The following is a 22,197-nucleotide window of genomic DNA, read 5'->3' as shown; positions in this document are numbered from 1 at the left end:
GAGGGAGCAGAGAGACCGATTCTTCCTGTCTATTGTTATCATTGAAGAAAATCTTTCTCAGATATTTCTCTCCTCCCTAAAGGCTTGCTCTCACATCTATTTGGTCAAACTTCGATTGTATGTCCACACCTCAGTCAATGACAAGAGGAATGAGTACACCATGACTGGTCTAAAGGAGCAATGACTTACACCCTATGGCTGGCGTTGAGGCTCACCTCCCTGTAATTCATGGCTGGTAGAGGAAATCAGCAGTGTTTGCTGGAGATTATGTTTAGGGGAACAGTGGGAGATCAGATGGAACAGACAGGTAGGACAAGATTGGGAAAGAGCTGGCTGGGTTGCCAGTTAGGAAGGATTTGAGTTATTTCACAATAAGTTCAGGAATTAGGTACCATTATCCCTATTTTAAAGGTGAGGAGACCAAAGCACAGAGAGATGATGTCACTTGCCCTAAGTCAAAGGGCCGGTAAATAGAGGAGACAGGAATGGAGCCCGGGCAGTGGGACTTCAGAGTCCATGCCCTGACCATTCAGTCTGCTGCCCATACAACGCACACGTCAGGGGTTAGAAGATAGTCCTATGAACATGGGCTGGAGTGGAAGCAGCTGGAATAGAACAGCTATGATTATGTTCCTACCTGACAATTATTGAGTGCTTCCCATCTAATAGGAGATGTGTTAAGTGATAGCTATACATGATCTCACTGAATTCTCACGACTCTGTAAGATAGGCATTCTAATCCACCAATAAGGAAACGGGGGCTTCGAGATGTTGAATCATGGGCCAAAGTTCAGTTGTATTTGACCCTGGGTCTTTAAGACTCCAAAGCCTATGGGATTAGGTAATTTCACTATATTAACATTAAAATAGTTTCCAAACAAAAAAACCCAGGAAATTCAGGAAAAAAAAAAAAAAAAAGAAGTACTATAGGATGTAAAGTTGCCCTAATATCCCTTTTTTATTGAAGAACTTTAAGAAAATCCAATTTTAAGTCTGCTCTTGCACTGTGGCCGGCCTGAATCAGCCTTCACATAGGCCGTGGTCTGACTGGGCATGACACCTGTGAATATCTCGATTTATTTTTTTTCTTGAAGGAAACTAAACCCAGAATACAGAAGCTTTTGCCAAACATTTTCTCATGAAAAATGTCATGTATATTAAAATTTTATTATACATTTATAGCCTTTCAGTGATACTCTGTATATATAATAGGCACCTTGTATTTACCAATTTTTTCAGATGCAACGCAAATTAGTTTTAATTTGTATAACCAACCAGCCAAACCACCGCTGGCTGTTCTCAGCAAACCAGGAGCTCCACCCGACTCCACTCCACTCCCAGTCAAGGACGCTGCCCTGCAGAGTCAGAGAGTAACTATGACCTAGAGGACTTTTTCCTTTTCTTCTCTGTTTCCAGGGAGAGTCCCTCAAGCCCTTGTCCAGAAGTTAATGTGGCACATGTTAAGGTGGTGCAGAGTCTTGACTTTTCGAATCTTCTTTTCTTTAGTAGAATGACTGCGTAGCGCAAAGGAAATTGTTAAGGGGTATGATGGTTTCTTTCTCTTCTAAGTTCAGTCGAATCCAGCCAACATCGTCAGTGACCAAAGTCACTGCCATCTGTCAGTTGTGGGTGGCCCAAACCAGTGGTCTCTTAAGCTCCCAACGGACAGGTAACTTGCATCTGAAAAACCAACACCACATCTGGAACTTATTGGCTCTGGAACTTATTGGCAGAGTCCAAAGAGAATCCAAAAATGGAATCAGTCAGAGATAGAACGCCCTGCTTTTTCTTGGAGCTGGTATCTGTTGGGTTCAGGCTTGTGGCATATGGGTAGAGCAGCTCAAGAAAGTTTTCCAATGGTATAGGCCAACTGAGCATACTTTTCTGAAGCACAACCTCCTACCAAAAATGGAAAGGAAAAAAATAAAAAGCCCAAACCAAACACACCCAAACCAACTCCCTCCTCTGGGGCACCACATGAAATAGCATTGCCTGTCGTGAAGATATTTGAATTTAAATTGTTGCCGGTTCTAAGGAAAAGGTAGGGGTAGCTGCTTGAGAGATAGATAACCGGCATTCTAACAAAGTACCCAGGACTAACACTATAATTAGTAAACACAGGTGGTACAACTTCTAGCTTCCTCTTCCTTAGATATATAGAGATTACCGGGGGAATAAGAATGACAGGATGGGGGAAAAAATAGAAAACATTTGAGGAAATAACTTTATAAATAGTCAGAATATAGTACAGGTTTACATCAGAATGGTAGAAATACAGGCATATCTCTTTAAATATTATATTATTTTGCAAAATTTTGTATAATAAGTATCTCAAGTCTAATTCATAACTGTGTTAGGATTTACATAACATTGTCCCTCGTAAGTGCTCCAGCTAGCAATATACACTCAATTTCAAATATAAACCATGGCTGCTATTAGAAGAATAGTATAGAAATAAAGAAACTGGGTGAGCAAAGGAAATGGGGAAACTGTATTTGAAAAATAGTCTGATGTATCCCTGGAGAGGCTGAACAGGCAGACCTCGTTAAAGGAATATTTGTCCTGCAGTCAGCCGGGGGCTTAAATACATACATACATTTCTCTCTGAAGCTTGGAGCATAGAGTGGAGGGAGCGTGGGGAAGGGGGAAATTCATGAGCTCTGGCCTGAAGCAGCCCTGGATTTAACTCCTGGCTCTGCTACTTACTGTGTAACTTTGGGCAAATTACTTAAACTCACTGAGCTTTAGTTTCCTCATCTATGAAATGAGTTGTTAACACCTTCCCGGCAAGCGCTTGTGAAATGTATTAAGGTAACGGTGTTAAAGCACATGGGGCCTGGCAGATCGCAAATCATTCTAACTCTGCCTGCAAAATACCAATTGCGTTTATCTGCATCGGGACAACTCACTTCCTTCCGCATTGCTTTAACAATGTACCACTGTGCACTCCTGAGTGTGTATGAGTTTTCTGAGGCATGGATGAGGCTACTTGTTTTATACCTTTCACAGTGCCAGCTACACATCTGGACATCCAGGAAGCACTTGATAAATTCTGAATGAGCAAGTGGATGAATTAATGAATCAACACCTTTAGAATAGTACTCACTTTTTGAAACCTATGCTATCTTTTCATCAATACCTCCCATCCCCCAAATGTGGATACTGTCCAAGGGGGTCCTGCGCCAAAGACAACAAACTGTTTTCTGCATATCCCACCAGGTAAAACTTTGTTGAGCATCAGTTTTCCTATCCCCCCGCAAATAATACATTAAAAAATATTATAGGACATGCTCTCTCCTGCCCAAGGTTCTGATATTTACCCCATGTCCCCAAAGATATCTGCGCTGTTTCAGATCAGAGGCGCCAGAAAGGCAGGGACATGCTTTTGCAAACATTGGCCATGCATAAGATATGTTAGTTGCTAAAGAAGTGCTTTTGATAATGACACAAATGACAGCTTTGGAAAAGTTTTAGTGCTCTACCATCATCAATAATATGTAGCAGTTCACAATTGGATTTAAATGCAGACCTCCCAAGAGGGTCCCAGTAGTCTAGTCTGAGATGGAATGCATGGTATTCTTCAACCTCTCTTCCTTCAAATCTGTCCAACTTATGCCCTTTTATGTGCTTTTGAAGTAGAAAAGAATCATATCCTCTACTACAACTTTTCCTGACTCAGGCATTTAATATTGCTAATGAAGACTGAATGGCTGGAGTCTTAATATTTTTTTAATACTTTCAACTTAACTGTGGGATTCTAGGAGCTGAATGTCTGGCCCGTAGTAGCTAGAGACCTGCCTATACTTTTTGTGTGCGTGATTATAAAATGAAAAACAAGGAAAGTGGCATGTAATTTTATAGCAACCAAACACATGGTTTTCCCCTTTCCTTTGGGATGAAAATTCCTTCCTGTAGAAACTAAGGTTATGCCCCTACTTGTGAAGCCCAAGGAGGGACACTTTGATGTGAAAGAGGATCCTGGTAGAGTAACGGATACAGAAACCAGTGTGGGAATATGTGGAGCCTCCCGAACAGGAAAAGGCATTGTCCCAAGGAGGGGTTATTTCATCCCTCTCTGTCGTCATTCGGCCTGTCTGGTTTATTTCCTCCCCCAGGTTGGTGTGAGTTGGAAGGAGAGCCCTTTGTTAATGAGGTCAAGAACAAGCCTGCCCATTTTGTGAGGTGGCCAGGGCTGAACTTTCAGATTTTCGATTTTGTGAAAAGTGACCAAGAACGAAATTAATCTGGGCTTCATCTAAGCAATGCCAGAGCAACTGGCTAGGAAGCAAAAACTGCAGTCAACTGGTGTGGCTAAACAACATCAAACAACGTGGTTGCATTGATTTTCCGAGGAAAAGCTTCCACTGGCCCGCAGTTTAGGCATTATGTAGGTATAAGACTGAAATCCTGAAGCCAAAAATTTGCTAAAATAAGAAGAATTTTATTATGCAAGTTTCATATCACAAATGAAGAGCTGCTGCTCAGAAGCACTGAAAAACACAAAGCAATGCTTATAGCTGGGAGCTTTCATGAACTCATTTGTTGGGACAGCATGGGCACTGTCCCTCCGCGTGGGTCCCATCTTTCTCAGGGGCTTCCCAGCATGTACCAGGCTGGACCCTCCAGCTCCCTCTGGGAACACTGATGTGTGGGCCCTGGCAGAATGTTCAGTCAGACCTTCATCATCCGGGAGCAGTATGGGAAAGAGTGACCAAGGCCAGCTCCATCCGGCACAGGCCTGAGGCCTCTGGCTACATTGGTGCCACTATGCTTAGCACTGAACCTTTTTAGAGTGCTTGTGAATGCTATTAGTTTTCACATCAGTCCATGGTGTAGAGCAACTTTAATAATAGATTTTCCATTTTAGAGACCAATGAACTGATGGTCAAGAGGCTTAAGGGACCCACACGTCATCACCCAGAAAATGAGCATTAGAGCCAGGATCAGACCGCACAGATATGCCTGAGACTCTAATGGCTGTATGGTCTATGGAGAGCATCGGCCTCCGGGCTCAGAACCAAAGGGAATCAATTTTCATCTCCAGGACCCTGTAGGAACCGCTCTCCCCCCAGGGCCCAGTGAAGCCCCAGCCAACCATATCTCAGGACATGAACTTGGAATGAACTGCTAGAGGTAGTTTCTGAGCTGAGCTGTGCTCAGCCCAGCTCTTTGCTCTAGGTCACACACAAAGTCCCATGGGGCTTTGAGATGAGCAGGATTTTTTTTTTCTAGTCTGGAATTTTAGTACCTAAAAACAAAACCCAAGTACCTTAGAACATAAACTGAATAATAAGCAAAGGCTGATCTTAGAAGCCATTCAATCTGACACGGCAAAAGTAAGAAACAGGGACTTCCCTGGTGGCGCGGTGGTTGAGAGTCCGCCTGCCGATGCAGGGGACACGGGTTCGTGCCCCGGTCTGGGAAGATCCCACATGCCGCGGAGGGGCTGGGCCCGTGAGCCATGGCCGCTGAGCCTGCGCGTCCGGAGCCTGTGCTCCGCAACGCGAGAGGCCACAGCAGTGAGAGGCCTGCGTACCGCAAAAAAAAAAGTATGAAACACTCTCCATGTGTAAGACCCAAGATGAATCAAATTAGTCCTGACTTTCCAGAAGTTCACCTTTCTGAGGCAGACAAATAGATATACAGGAGTACTTCAGAGATATTGCAGGTTCGGTTCCAGACCGCTGCAATAAAGTGAATATCTCTAGAAAGTGAGTCACACAAAATTTTTTTATCTCCCAGTGCATATAAAAGTTACGTTTACACTATACTGTAGCCTATTAAGTGTGTTATAGCATATGTCTAAACAAACAGTGTAATGGGGATATACGCATGTGTATAGCTGATCCCCTTTGTTATACAGCAGAAACTAACACACCATTGTAAAGCAATTATACTCCAATAAAGATGTTAAAAAAAACAACAACAGTGTACATACCTTACTTTAAAAATACTTTACTGCTAAAGAATGCTAACCTTTATCTCAGCCTTCAGTGAGTCATTATATGTTTGCTGGTGGAGGGTCTTGCCTCAGTGTTGAGGGCTGCTGACTGATGAGGGTGACGGTGGCTGAAGGGTGGGTGTCTGTGGCAATTTCTTAAAATAAGACAACAATGACGTTTGCCCCATCGATTGACTCTTTCTTCCACAAACGATTTCTCTGTAACATATAATGCTGCCTGATAGCATTTTACCCACAGAATTTCTTTAAAAAATTGGAGTCAGTCCTCTCAAACCCTGCCACTGCTTTATCAGCTAAGTTGATGTGATATTCTAAATCTTTTGTTGTGATTTCAACGATCTTCACAGCATCTTCACCAGGAGTAGATTCTACCTCAGGAAACTACTTTCTTTGCTCATCTATAAGCAGCAACTCCTCACCCATTCACGTTTTATCGTGAGATTGCAGCAATTTGGTTACATCTTCAGGCTCCACTTATAAATCTAGTTCTCTTCCTGTTTCCACCACATCTGCAGTTCATTCTTCCACTGAAGTCTTGAACCCCTCAAAGGCATCCATGAGGGCTGGAATCCACTTCTTCCAAACTGTGAATGTTGATATTTTGACCTCTTCCTGTGACTCACAAATGTTCTTAATGGCATCTAGATTGGCGAATCCTTTTTAGAAGGTTTTCAGTTGACTTTGCCCATGTCCATCAGAGGAATCCCTATCTTTGGCAACTATAGCCTTGTGAAATGTATTTTTCAAATAATAAGACTTGAAACTGGAAATTGCTCCTTGATCTACGGGATACAGAATTGATGTTGTGTGAGCAGACATGAAAACAACATTCATCTCGTTGTACATCTTCATCAGAGCTCTGGGGTGACCAGGTACATTGTCAATGAGCAGTCATATTTTGAAAGGAAGCTTTTTTTCTGAGCATTGGATCTCAACAGTGGGCTTAAAATATTCAGTAAGCCATGTTGCAAACAGATGTGCTGTCATCCAGGCTTTGTTGTTCCATTTATAGGGCATAGGCAGAGTAAATTTAGCATCATTCTCTTTTTTTTTTTTTTGTCATCTGCTTTTTTTTAATATATATTTTTAATTTATTTGTTTTAATTTTTGGCTGCGTTGGGTCTCCTTTGCTGTGCACAGGCTTTCTCTAGTTGCAGCGAGCGGGGGCTACTCTTCCTGGTGGTGCCTGGGCTTCTCATTGCGGTGGCTTCTCTTGCTGTGGAGCACGGGCTCTAGGCGCACGGGCTTCAGTAGTTGTGGCTCACGAGCTCTAGAGAACAGCCTCAGTAGTTGTGGAGCATGGGTTTAGTTGTTGTAGGGCATGTGGGATCTTCCTGGACCAGGGCTCGAACCCGTGTCCCCTGCATTGGCAGGTGGATTCTGAACCACTGTGCCACCAGGGAAGTCCAAATCTAGCAACATTCTTAAAGGCCCTGTGATTTTTGGAACGGTAAATGAGCATCAGCTTCAACTTAAAGTCTCCAGCTGCACTAACTCCTAACAAGAGAGTCAGTCTGCCTTTTGAAGCTTTGAAGCTTCTCTATCTATGAAAGTCCTAGATGGCATCTTCCTCCAATAGAAGGCTGTTTTGTCTATGTTGAAAATCTGTTTTGTGTAGCTGCCTTCATTAATGAGTATAGCTAGATCTTCTGGATAACTTACTGCAGCTTCTACCCCAGCACTTGCTGCTTCACCTTGCACTTTTATGCTATGGAGACGGCTTCTTTCCTTAAACCTCATCAATCAACCTCTGCTCACTACAGACTTCTCTTCTGCAGTTTCCTCACCTCTCTCAGTCTTTACAGAATTGAATAGAGTTAGGGGCTTGCTCTGGATTAGGCTTTGGTTTAATGTAATGTTGCGACTGGTTTGATCTTTATCCGGACCACTAAATCTTTCTGCATATCAGCAATAAGGCTGTTTTGCTTGCTAGTCATTCATGTGTTCACTGGAGTAGCATTTTTAATTTCCTTCAAGAACTTTTCCTTTGCATTCATAACTTCGCTAACTATTTGGTGCAAGAGGCCTAGCTTTTGTCCTGTCTTGGCTTTCAACATGCTTTCCTCACTAAGCTTAATCATTTCTAGCTTTTGATTTAAATTGAGAGGTGGGCAACTCTTCCTTTCACTTGAACACTTAGAGGCCATTCTAGGGCTATTAACTGACCTAATTGCAATATTGTTGCGTCTCAGGGAATAGGGAGGCCTGAAGAGAGGGAGAGAGATGGAGGAAGAGCTGGTTGGTGGAGCCGTGAGAACACATACAACTTTTATCAATGAAGTTCTCTGTCCTATATGGGCATAGTTCATGGTGTCCCAAAACAATTACAATATTAACATCAATGATCACAGATCACAGATCACCATAACAAATATAATAATAACGAAAAAGTTTGAAATATTTCGAGAATCACCAAAATGTGACATAGAGACACAAAGAGCAAATGATGTTGGAAAAATGGAGCTGGCAGACTTGCTTGATGAAGGGTTGCCACAAACCTTTAATTTGTGAAATATGCGGTATCTGCAAAGTGTGATAAAGTGAAGTGCAATAAATGAGGTGCACCTGGACACCCATCTCTATCACAGGACTGTGTCATTCTACAAAGGAAGGAGAAACAAAATGTTAGGGGTGTCTAGAAGAGGAAGGAGGCATTGATTCTGACCAGGGAAGTCTGGAAAGTTTCTTAGAGGAGATAACAATTGAGCTGGGCCTTCTCAAGTCAGACTCCCAGAAGCAGGAATGATGAGGTCCAGAGCAGTATGATTTGTCCAAGATCAGAATCCAGTTCTATAGCCATCGTTCCAAGTTGCGTCAGAGCCACCATCTGAATGCTACCAGGGAGACGTGGTATACTGTGAAGTTGAGATGATTTTATTTTCAGTTCTGTTGCATTCCAAAACCTCAGAATGAAGCAGTGGCAGAAATGACCCATTTTTCTCATTTTGCATAATTTTGTATTTAAATTCTCACTATTGGGGACTTTCATAATAATGAGATTTATCCAGAGCCTTGCATCAGTCTTAAAGAAGGACTTTCATTCAGAGGAAAATGTTCAAATAGATCAACCACGCATTGAAATCCATTTATGTTTCCTATGTTTCTAAATGACGTTTCCTAAAATATTTGCTTTTTACTAAATTATTTTAGCCAAGAGTGAATCCCCTGGTTTTTCTACTTCTTTAAGTCAGGATCAAATGAATAGATAAGGCCAAATCTATTGTCTCCATGGAAACAGATTAAGAGGTTATAAACATAGGATTGGAGTTAACTGTGGTATTAAGCAGGAGAAACTGGTCATAATGTATGACAATGAGTTTTTTTTCACATGCAAAAATAGCATACTTGTCAAAGCATCCGGGTATTACACTGAGAGAGGCTTTGTAAATACTTTCTAATAATATCTCCCCTTCAAAAGTGTTTTCTGAGAAATGTATAATGCAAAAAGTTAGACAGTTCTGGTTGGACAGATGTAAGTGTGCTTTGTTTTCTGGTATCTGCTTGTATGGAAGGTTAAACCCTTAAACTGCTTAAACCCAGTACCTAAAAGCTCAAACTTCGAGATAAGACCTTGGGTACATGTGAATCCGACAGTGAGAATATATGCTGATTTTGTCCAAAAAACTTATCATGTCACTTAATTATACATAGTATTGTATACAATGGTTTTTTTGGCCGAGATCCATACAACCCTATTCTAAGGTTCATTCATTCATTCAGTTAATCATTGTTAAGCACACATGGCGAGCCAAGAATTGTACTACATGCTGGGTAAGCAAGTCAGATGTGATCCTTGCTCCAAAAAAGCTTATAGTCTTGTAGGGTAGACAAACAATAAACATACAAATAAATCAACACTCACGGAGTATACAGAATACTGTGTTTTATTGAATAGAGATGCTGCTGGTTATAAGATACACCATTATATATTTTTTTAATTGCTTAAAAAGAAAAGACCATGATTTATGATTTATCCCAATTTAGAGATGTTAAAAGGTGGGTGGGATGGGGGGGGGAGGACGGAGGGGTTGTATATCTTAGAACCAGTGCAGTGCAGTCCTCTCAAGGATAAAGATAGGGGACTATGACAGACCATCACTGGGGATCTTTAAATAGGGTTTGACTTACTGATAAGATACACTCTAGCTCAGACCAGAATAGGAAAAGTTGGTCCTGCTATTACAGCCCAAGAAAGAATATTCCAGGCAGCTGTTACAGCCTCAGGACACAGGGGCAGGAAAGCACGTGGTGTGTTTGAGATGCCCGAATTATACCACACAGCTTTGATAAACAATTGTCCCCCACTGAATTGCATTATACGGTTCTAAACCACTGCGGCATCTCCCTTTCCACATGGTCCTCACCGGTGGTTACAGCTTTCCTGCTGTTGTTATGTGCTCACGCCCTCTCCTTCCACTGCTGCTATCTGCTTGGGGGTCACCTCTCTGCTCTCCACCAGCACCATACTAGCCAGTGGCCCACTCCCGGCTGGAGCAGCCAACCTCTCAGTCAACGTGAATGCCACTCTTTGGAAATCTTGGGTGGTCTGACCCGATATTTTAGTTTAGTGGCCACAGATATTTTAGTCCCCCGAGAGGTAGTCTTACTCTTTCAATTTTACCAGTCCCACCATTTAAGGAACTTGGAACGATTTCTCCAGGGACTGGTCTTGGAGGTACCATTGAATAACACCAGAGTGTTTTTCTTCCTTCCCACAAAGGACCAGCTGGTGGCTCAAGACCAGGCATAAGACTTCTGGCGATACGTTAGCTCAGAGTGAAAAACTCTGCTTTCCTTCAGCACGCCTACCCTTCCAGGTCAGGCAAAACCTTTTCCTCCTTTGTTGTTTAGGACTTAGAATCTTGATGCTGCCTCTGATTTTCTTTATTTTTTTTCCCCAAGAGAATTCAATAGAATTCATTATAAGATCTGTAAGACACCATGTGGGTTTTCAGATTTAGTCTCATTTCCCTGTCCTCACATCCACAAAAGGAGAAAGGATTAGCGCTTAGAACTGTACTCTCACTCACCTACCTATCCACGGCCTGCATCACAGAAGCATGCTGGGGCAGTTACCATAAGCCCTTAGCACAGCTTTGCTGGGATGTACACAGTCTCCCCGAGGAAGTGCTTCTAATTCCCTTATTTAGACAGGTAGGACATATAGGCTGTTTGCAAGATGATTTTATGATACATATGAGCCAAATACACTCAGGAGAGGATTTTTTAAAACAACATGAAATGTCCATGAACTGGTGAGTGGATAAACAATGTGTGGTATATCCATACAATGGAATGCTATTTAGTAATGAAGAGGAACTTTCCAAAACGTGGATGAACCTCAAAAGTGTTATGTTAAGTGAAAGAAGCCAGTTGCAAAACTCTATGTGTCTTAAGATTCCATTTATATGAAATGTCCAGAAAAGGCAAATCTATAGAGATAGGAAAGAGATTAGCAGTTGTCTGGACTTGGAGGGCTATTTACAGAGTGAGAGATGTTCTAATACTGGATTGTGGTGATGGTTACATAACTCTATATATTTACTAAAAAATCATTGAATTGTACATTTAAAATGGGTGAGTTTTATGGTATGTAAGTAATACCTCAAAAAAAGATGTTAGAGGACTTCCCTGGTGATCCAGTGGGTAAGACTCCGTGCTCCCAATGCAGAGGGCCTGGGTTTGAACCCTGGTTGGGGAACTAGATCCCACATGCATGCCACAACTAAGAAGCCTGCATGCCACAACTTAGAAGACCACATGCCACAACTGAGAGTCCACATACTGCAACTAAGACACGATGCTGCCTAAATAATTAAATAAATTTAAAAAAAAAAGATGTTAGAGAAAGAAAAAAGCATAATATACGACACCCATTGTGACAACAAGCAGCCATGACTCCAATTCCATTAGCACTCTTGGACTGTGTACTGTAAGTCATTCCACCAATTTAGCGAGGTTCCAGAAACCAACTTGTAGTGAACCCTGGGTATGTACCACTAATAATGCTCAGGAATATCCCTTATATAATTATTGCAGAAATGAATTTGACTTGAAATGGATTAGGAGGAGAGTCTCATTTTAGATAATACTATCTGTCCTTAGAATTGAAAATAGATCAAGGAATAAGAAAAAAAAATAGATGTAAAGGAAATAGAGAAAGTGACCAAAAGCCATAATAAACCAAGTGTAACTGCCATATCTTCTTGCCCGATTTATGCTCAAATAATGCATCAGTGATCATGAAATCTGAAAGGCCAACATATATCCCTCCACAGGCCCCATTGCTGCTTCTTTCTCCATCAGGTATCCCCGAGTTCATGGGAGGAACTTGAGGAGTAGGTCCAGTTGCTTCTATGTGTGCTGACTACGGTGGCGGGGTGTTGGCCTTGGCGACTGTCTCTGAAGAGCAGAAGCTGGGATACGTTCCTTCTCCCCAGAGTGGCCCAGTAATAAGACTTTTTAAGAATAGGCTGATTTACTTCCTACTGCCAAGTTCAGTGAAGAATTTTCCCAGCCCAAGTGGCCAGGGCTCTCTGGGTTAAAACTCTTACACTGGCTGCTAATAAATCTCAACTTGAAGCGAATAGGTTTGATTTTGTTAATTACCACTGTGCCGGTGGTAGCAGACACCTGGCCGGTATGGAATCGCTGATACTCTATGGTTAGTTCTCTCTGGTTATTTCTGGAGGTTAAGTCAGGACCAAGACAGGTAAGACTAAGTCCTAACTGTGACTAGGACTAAGGGGGTAGAGACAAGCCTTTTTCATTCACAGAAATTGCCCAAGGGAAAGTGCGTTTTTTTCTTGGGTTATGCCCTGTCACAGAGAACTTCTGGCCAGAATCTAGCTAAGCCCTCATCGTTACAGTTCTTAGCAACCAGATCTTTTTGCTTCACACCCACACTGTTGATAAGGGCGCAAGGTAAATCTTGATTGGGTAGATCAGGACTTATTCAGTGCCCCATTCAACACCCAGAAGTACCATCACACTTACCTCTGTCTCAGGCCAGGGCCAGCCACTGGTCCTATCTCACCCCTACTACAATAGCTTTTGGATCAAGTCACCACAAGTCACCTTGATATATTTCCCTACTTCTATATCTCTCCAAAAAAGAGGGAGAGTTCTTGGATCCTTTTTTCCTAAGGAACCATGGCTCCTTGTTCTATCTTTACCTACTTCTTCAAATCCTATTTTTTCTAATCCCTCACGTCTCATTCCTCCTTGGTCTACTCTACTATAGCTTCCATGCCCCCCAGGATTTGTAGTGATACCAGCTAGCCGAATACAATGGTGGCATTTCTTTGACACCATCTCACTGACCAATCAGCACATGGTTAACCTTTTTCTCATTCTTAAAACTCTCTTGGCTTCCCTGACACCATGTTCTTCTGATTTTTTCTCTCTACCATTGACAGCCTTTGTTTTCCTCCTTTCGGATGGTCTTTCTTTGCTTAACCACTAAATTTTTGAGCATTCCAAAGGCTTAGTTTCTTTGTTCTTTTCTATCAATACCTCATTCTAGGCAATCTCATCCATTTCCAGGGCTTTACACACCACCTGAATGATGATGATTTCCAATTTAATTTCATCAGCTTCACTGAGCTCCAAACTTATATATCCAAACTCCTCCCTGATATGAAATCTAATAACTAATAATTTCAAACCTAAATTTTTGATTCCCTTCCCAAATCTGTTCCTTTCTTTACCGTTTCAGTAAATGACATCGATATCTATGTAGTCATTCAGGCTGAAAACCTAGAAATCATCCTTGATGCCTCCTTTTTCTCTTGTTCCTATGTTTAATCCATCAGCAAATCTATTCGGCTCACCCTCCCAAATCGATCTCAAATTCAACCATTTCTCTTATTTTCTACCTTTCTCTCTTGGCCCAAGTCACTGACTGGAGTGACCATCCAACTGGTCTCCCTGTTTCCACGCTAGTTCCCTTGCCAGTCATTCTCTACACAGCAGAGTGATTTTTTTAAAAATGTGATTCAGATCATGCTCTTTCCCCGTCATTTCAAATAAACGCAATCCAAATTCTTTACTTGGTGTGGTCTGGTCTTGTCACACAAGCTTCATCCATTTGGTTTCTTTTTAGCAGGTGTAAAGGTAGATCCTTTTATCTTTTCACGTAGCTCCATTTTTCTTCAACTCAATCCCAATCTTGCTGGCAACAGACCACCTCTTGATCTATTTAAGAACTGGTTTCGTGCATTGAGAGGGGGGTATATTTCTCCTCCCCTGGAATCTGGATTGGCCTGTAGCTGCTTTGGCTAATAGAGGATGACAGTTCCAGTCCTGGTCTTTAAGAGATCTGGCAGCTTCTGTCTTGTTGTCTTGGAGCAACGCAAGCAGTCCAGCTAAGCTGAAGTTGTCCTGCTGTGAGGGAGCCCAAGCTCCGCACGTGAGAGGCCGTGTAGGAAGAGAGAGAGAAATGCCTGGCTCCCTCGCAGCTGTTCTCACACACTGAGGAGTGGCCCCAGTCTGTCCCCTCTGTGCTCTGTTCGAATTCTTGGAAACATGAGATGGAGTTGTTTTAAGCCACTAAGTTCTGAGGTAGTTTGTTATGCAGTGATATACAGCTGGAACACATGAGAAGTAATTTGAGACCTCGAATATCTTGAACATCTTTATTCTATTTATTACTTATTTAATAATTTGGCTGGGTGTAGAGCTTTTGGTTGGAAGAATTTTCCCTCAGAACTTTGAAGGTATTGCCCCGTTGTCTTCTAGCTTTGATGCTGCTATTGAGAAGTCTGATGCCATTCTGATTCATAGACCTTGTTTTGTTTTAATTAATTAATTTAATTTATTTATTTTTGGCTGCGTTGGGTCTTCATTGCTGCACGTGGGCTTTTCTCCAGTTGTGGTGAGCGGGGGCTACTCCTCGTTGCAGTGCGCGGGCTTCTCATTGCGGTGGCTTCTCTTGTTGCAGAGCACGGGCTCTAGGCACACGGGCTTCAGTAGTTGTGGCACGCAGACTTCAGTAGTTGTGGCTCGTGGGCTCTAGAACGCAGGCTCAGTAGTTGTGGCACACAGGCTTAGTTGCTCTGCGGCATGTGGGATTTTCCCGGACCAGGGCTTGAACCCATGTCCCCTGCATTGGCAGGCGGACTCTTAACCAGTGTGCCACCAGGAAAGTCCCTATACACTTGTTTTGAAAGCCGGGATTAGTGTAAAGAATGGAGTAGGAAAGAAATTGACAGAATCCCTACTTAATTCATTATTTTCCTTTCCAACATGCGATGGTAAGTAGATTTAATGGTGTCTTACATTCTTTCCCAGCTGCTCTTCCATCTTCTCAGAGGAAAGTGCCTACCAGGCTCTCCACAGTAACCAAGTAATGTAATCACAGCACTCTAGGGCTGGAAAGGACTTCGTTTTAAGATAAAGCAATTGTGCCTCATGTTGCTAGCTCAATACAAAACTAGACTATGAATCCAGGTCTGTCCTAAGAGGTAGCTACATTCTGTTGTAGCATGTTCTTTGAATTAAACATAACAACAACCCCTGCCTGCCCCCGGCCCCCCCAATAAAAGCCTTTGACTACACAGATTCACTTTCAACAGCACAGTAAATAAAATGCTCACCTTCATCTTCTTTCATCAAAACTGAACTCACCTGGGGCAACCATTCCATGTCATCCGACCATACCGAATGCTACACCTCAGACACAGTTGTTTATGACCTTGCAGACAAAGCACGGATTTGTAGTTATATGCTGTGACATGCAGCCCATTCGGTAGCCTTCCATACGCTACATTCTGATGACAGTTATGTTTGCAGAGTGAATTCATTCAGGCTAAACTCAGAGATTAGTCATGGTTGGTTATTTAATGCTTTGCCACTCCCCAGCTCCACCTCTCTCTTCCAACCTCACCATTTAAGTCCAAACTACAGTTGGCACAAAATGGACTCTGCGCTTTCTCCTCTCGGTCCTTGTTCCACTGATGATATATGTAATGTATTTTAAGAAGTTAACCATTTTGCCTTTGTTACTCTGTCTATGGAAGGCAGATAATGGGCCTCTTTTTCATTTTCTTCTCCCCAAATTTCTGAACAGCAGTAACATAACAAAGGTTCTTTGACATCTTCAAATAAATTAAAGCCTTGGGCCAAATATCTGGAGTCTGCTTCTCCCTTCACAGCTGTGCAGTATGAGAGCTCGGTCAGTCCTTCATTCTCCCACCTGGCCTGCCCTTGGCCTCTTCCTCCAGGCGCTGCAGACTTCTCCAAGTCAAAACGTTTAACCCCACTTCTGGGCTGGGTTTTAACAGAAGTCACCCAACCTTCTCAACAGGCCACAGACCAGAGTGGATAATCCACCGTCATCAGAGAACACGGTGTAGATTTAAAGCTCCTTCGGTGACTTCCCTGGTGGTGCAGTGGTTAAGAGTCCGTGCTCCCAATGCAGGGGGCCTGGGTTCGATCTCTGGTCAGGGATCTAGGTACTACATACATGCCGCAACTAAGGAGCCTGCCTGACGCAACTAAGACCTGGTGCAACCAAACGAATAACTATTTAAAAGAAAAGTAAAGCTCTTTTCATCACAAAGGGGCATCTGGAGACCAGCTACTTCTCTATCCCTCCTCCTCATTTATGTTCATTTTCTTATATCATTTATGTGCATGACTTCTCTCCACTAAACTGTACTTCCTTGGGAATAGGGCCCTATCTTTTTCAATATTTGTACTGATAACATACTGCCTCATCCCCCATGATAGCTGACTCTACAGTTTGGTCCTAATGAGTTTAATTAGTATTTGCAGTGGGTGACAGGTGAAGCTACAACCGATGTGCTCTATGCCATGGTCTTATTTACCTGGTGACTTCCGTATTTGAGAGCTAGAATGGAGGCATCCATTTCTTTAAGGAGTTGTTAGTGATGGAATCAGAAGGGGGGGAAAGCAGATTCTTGGTAGGAAATATTGTAAAGGATAAGCAGATAGAATCAGCTTTTCTCCTCTGTCTTACCCTCCTGACCATATAAAGACACGAGGAACAAAGATTGGAGGAGGGGTATGGGAAGAACAAGAGAGCTTCAGGGTATCCCTGATCTGAGTTCACCTGGACTTTCTGATCCCATCGAGAGCCCATCTATGTTCTAGAGAAGGACAGCAGAGATGGCACTGGTTGGGGGCGGTGGGAAGAGCAGGGTGAGTACCTGGGACAGTCCAAGGTCCTTTGGGGGCCCTAGGACTGGAGATGACTAACCTTCCTTTGGTTCCATAAGAAACCTCCTAGAAGTTAGGGAGAGAGAGAGGAGAGGGAAAGGGGAGGGGAAAGAGAGAGGAAGAGAGAGAGAACTAGAGGAGTACAGGAAAGGGAGAAAGGAAAGGGGACGGACAGAAAAAAGGCAGGAGGGATGGAAAGAAAGGGCTGCCTTCTCTGCCTTTGCCTGTCTAGCTCGAGTTGAGATTTTCTACACGCTAGCGAAGGGCCCACTGAGAGATAGGTATTAGGTCAAATCTGTTTTTTGTTTTCAAATTTTATTATGGTAAGTACACAACATGGGATGAGTCCTCCTAGCAGACTGTTAAGTGTACAGTACAGGATTGCTCTCTATAGGCACTAGATCGCACGGCAGATCTCCAGAACTTATTCACCTTGCATAACTGAAAGTTTCTACCCCTTGACTAGCCACTCTCTGTCTTGTAAGTCTAAACTGTTGGTTATCAGCAATTTCATGTCATTTAACCTATTACATCAGGCACTTCTTCCTTTAAAGAAATTACAAATCGTAACTTGAGTCCCAGCCTGGACTCCACTCTCCCTTTTCTCTCCCTGCTTATGTAGATTCCTTCCTTCTCTGGAAGGGGTGGGCTTCTTCTGCCTTGGCCTTTCCACAGGTGTATAAATCCCCCTAATCTCCAACCCCAGTCAGAAAGTCCTGCTCACATAATTAGTAGGGATATTTCCATTTCAACTGGGAACTAATTGCAAATGCAGGGCTTTGTGCAGCTATGTAAATTAGCCTGGCTCTCAGATTGAGAGCTGCCCACTATAACACTAAAAACAAACAAACAGAGAAATGCCAAAGCATCACCCTCACCACATGGGCTATGACCACCATCCACATTATCCCTAGCGACCAGGGAAGTGAGCTAACAACCGATCTTTGTAGCAGGAACAGTTACACATTGGCAAGGTTTCAGACCTCCCCGCCCGTTTCCCCCTCCACTAATTGCCCTTCTGAGATTGTGGCAGAAAACACACTGGCTCCTGCTTTGAAAACCGCAGGGGCTTGTGTGGGTGAATGACATTTTATTACTCTGCCCCTTAGAAATTAGCCTCTGTACTGTCAGGCCCACCATGGAACTTTTCTTCACTTCTTCCTCAGACGTCAACCACCCAAATTTCAAATAAGGCTGGAGAGTGATGTGGCTGAGATGCTTTGACTGCATGTACATCAGAGCTGCCTCTGGGTAGCTTGGCGGGGCCAAGGCTCTGCGGCTAGAAGGAAATGGGGATTCGTAGATAACCTGAGACAACATCTCTGCTCAAAGATTCATCATCAGATGAGCTTTGAATGACTCTGATCCATTAATTGGTTATTTTTGGTAAAACACACACACACACACACACACACACGCATACACGCACCCCTAGTTTTATGGGAATTGCTCTCAAATTGATGTGGGTGGAGGTTTTACCCAACTGAGTAATTCACAGCCTTTGGAGTACAATACCCAGTCTCCTAATTCCTACCCCACATAGCATGCCTATATTTTTAAATTAGAGAGAATTAGATTTGATTTTGTTTCAATAATTGTTTTGACGATTTCAAGGTACCCTTTGAAAGTTTTTGCAGCATTCCAGACTTTTTCAAAACCAAGGCTGGAATTAACTTTTCTAGCTATTTGTTCCATCTTTGAGTCAAGAACACGATCCTGCTTTACAATTTAACAGTTGAGTTTTAAAACCATATGGGAACTTCAAGTTAATTAAATATTTTAATTAAAAAGAATATGCATGACATAGGTTACCAGTCCTCAGGAAGTATTATAGAATACCTTTGACAATAAAACTATGAACTCAATATTTCATTGATGATTGTGAAGAACTTTTCTGATTGCGAAATTACGAAAATCAGTTTTCATTGTGATATTGATGTGAGTAATTTCCAGGTCAATGAAGAGGTCTGGAGACAGAATGATAGATAAAGTAGATCTGTTTAAAAAAAAAAAAGAAAAAAAGGAGATCTGTTTCACTCTGGGAACTGACTATAACACCTGGAAATTATGTATATACTGTTAAATTAAATGAGATGATGTATACAAATGAACCAAGCACCGGGGTTAGCACATAGTATATTTTCAGCGAATGAGAGTAGAATTTGAATACGAAATGATTTATACCTTGAGGATTAACTTCCTAGAATGATTTTTCTGTAATTTTTCTATATGCTATTCTCTATCAATCTCACTTATTCAACAATATTTATTAAACACATACTATTACATTGCATCAATTATAAGTCAGATATTTATTCACTTTTTTTTTGACCATGCCAAGGCTTGTGGGATCTTAGTTCCCTGACCAGGGATTGAACCTGAGTCCTCTGCAGGGAAAGCATGAAGTCCTAACCACTGGACTGCCAGGGAATTCCCACTTGGCTAACCATTCTTGGTGGCACAGTTGTATAACTGAGTCCCATCCTGTTTCTGTCCTCTGACTTTTTAAGGGCCATTCGAGGAAGGCACATGAATTGTGGTCGTTTGAAATCTAACACTTGGTAAGATCAGTGAGGCACTAGCCCCATAACTTGCAAAATGGTGGGTGTCAGTGGTTCGAAAGAAAATCCCAGCGATAATAGTGGAGCGCTCTTTTAAGAAATGGTGCCAGGGCTTCCCTGGTGGCGCAGTGCTTGAGAGTTCGCCTGCCGATGCAGGGGACACGGGTTCGTGTCCCGGTCCGGGAAGATCCCACATGCCGCGGAGCGGCTGGGCCCGTGAGCCATGGCCGCTGAGCCTGCGCGTCTGGAGCCTGTGCTCCGCAACGGGAGAGGCCACAAGAGTGAGAGGCCCGTGTACCGCAAAAAAAAAAAAAAGAAATGGTGCCATACCGACACTAGGGATGGCACGGATGATACTGTGGGGAAAGTCATGGATACTGACCACTCTGAATTTAAAAGGGAATTCAGCAGAGCTAGACTCTGAATATGAAGAAGTTTAGGGTTTCTTTTGCTTATGTTTTCCTTTTCACACATGTAAGAGAGATATGATAAACATCTATGAGTAAATAATTCTCTTATACTAAATAGAAAAATGTCTAAGTAATAGGAAAGCATAGTGTCATTTTAATAAGCATTATGCCATCATTTTTGGGAGGCTTTTTTCCCATTTCCTAATGGTACATAAAAGAGTGATGCATCTCACCATCAGTGGTGCTTTAGATTCGATGAATTCTGAGTACCTGACAGGCTCTGCTCTAGGCACTGCAGATACAATTAATTAAGCAAATATTTATCAAATGCTACCGTATGTCCCAAACTTCCTGCATGCTGTGAATGAGCCAGATAAGCTCTCATGGAGGTTTCCCTGGCTGGGGAGACAAACATCATACAACATGTTTCCAGAGAGGGATACGTACTCTAGAGGGACAGAAATGTGTAAATATTATGAAATATACTTCAATGGAGCTAAACACTGGTGTCTAAGACATGATCCCTGTTTTTAAAGAATTTACAATCTAATGACAAAGACAGAAGGAGATTTCAAAATTGTGTGTTAAATACCATAAACTCCTGAAGAGTCTGGAGGAAGTGATAGTTAAACTGTCCTGAAGGGCAAGTAAGGGTTAACCAGTTGAAGAGTGGGGGGAGAGTATTCCAAGCAGAAGCCCTGTCATGTTTAATAGCGGGGAAGTAAGAGGGAGGCTGGTGAGTTCCTTCAACTGTAAAGAGTTCAGGTGGCAGGGCTTTCAGCGTGAGGGGCAAGAGATGAGCCTAGAAAGGTAGGCGGAGCTTGGAAGATCTTGTAGGCTAGGGGGAGTCTTCTGTTCTTTATACCAAGTGCAGTGGGTTTTATGCAGGGTCTAGGCATGATAGGATTTGTATTTTAGAAATACAAATACTCTCGCTGGAGTGTGGAGAGTGGATTAATTTTCTCCCTCCTCTTCCCCCACCCCCAGGCAAAGAAGTCAATTGGTGCAGTAATTCAGGAAGTTGATATTAAGGTTCCCAATTTTCCCAGCTTGATTGGATATTTATCCTGCTTGTGTGTGTGCTTTGTAATAAAATGTTGACTTCAGGAACTTATGGGCACTGTCCAAGGGGAGCCCAGTTGCAGACACTACAATCATTTTTAAATGAAGTCCTATCAAGTTATTTGACTAGAAAAGCAGATTAATAAACCCACTGATCCAGTGAGCAATTGATCAATAAAACCGCCACCTCAATTACATGACAAAGTCAAAAATCAAAGTGGACGGTTGCCGTCCTGAGCTTCTATGGAACTGAAGAATTTCCATCTGAGATTTATCAAAGGGTCTTGAAAGCCAAAGAATGGTTTAGATGAAACTCAATTGATTTTGTGTTTCTGCCAGAACTCAGAGCTTTCTACAGGTCATGGCCTGCCAGGTATAAAATTATAAGTCGTAATTTCACCAGAGCTTCCTTTCATGGTTTAGAAGGCCCCAGCAAGTGCTGGACTGATAAGCCCTGTCCTATGTCTGTTTAAGCAGATGTAAATGAAAATGCCAAAAGGCTCAAGTTCGAAGGGAGAAATGTCACTTTATGGAACTCCCACTTTTTGGGAAAAGAATTTGGCAGAAAGTTTTCTCAAGCACCACCAGGAAGACACAGTCTGTGCATTCATGCCTCTTCCAGCCAGCACGACCACCACCCTTTGTTCTTGGAGCCCATGAAGGGCTGGACACCCAAAGAGATGGGCCATCCTGGAAGGCTCCAGATCCAGGGAGAACGCTGACATCTGTTTCTCAGCTACTTATGCCTTTTTGAATGTAGTGGCGTTTTCTAAGCAACCTTTGGCAAGGAAATAATGATGGGCCAAACAAGTCATCTCTAGACATTTTATCCTCACATGTGCTTTTGTATTTCTGGGTGTGTATGGGTTTACCCCTGCAGGAAACCATTTAAAGAATGTAGATAATACCTATCAGTGTTGTGAGTCACCCTGTCAAGAGAGTAATGTACAATCGTGCATCCTTGTAAGTTATTTATCATACCCTGAGGCTTGATGGAATACAGTTTCCTTGATGAAGAGAT

This window comes from Neophocaena asiaeorientalis, unplaced genomic scaffold (genome assembly GCF_003031525.2).
Source record: "Neophocaena asiaeorientalis asiaeorientalis breed wild unplaced genomic scaffold, Neophocaena_asiaeorientalis_V1.1 scaffold534, whole genome shotgun sequence".
In the NCBI taxonomy this organism is placed as follows: Eukaryota; Metazoa; Chordata; class Mammalia; order Artiodactyla; family Phocoenidae; genus Neophocaena; species Neophocaena asiaeorientalis.
This window is presented reverse-complemented; position numbering follows the sequence as displayed.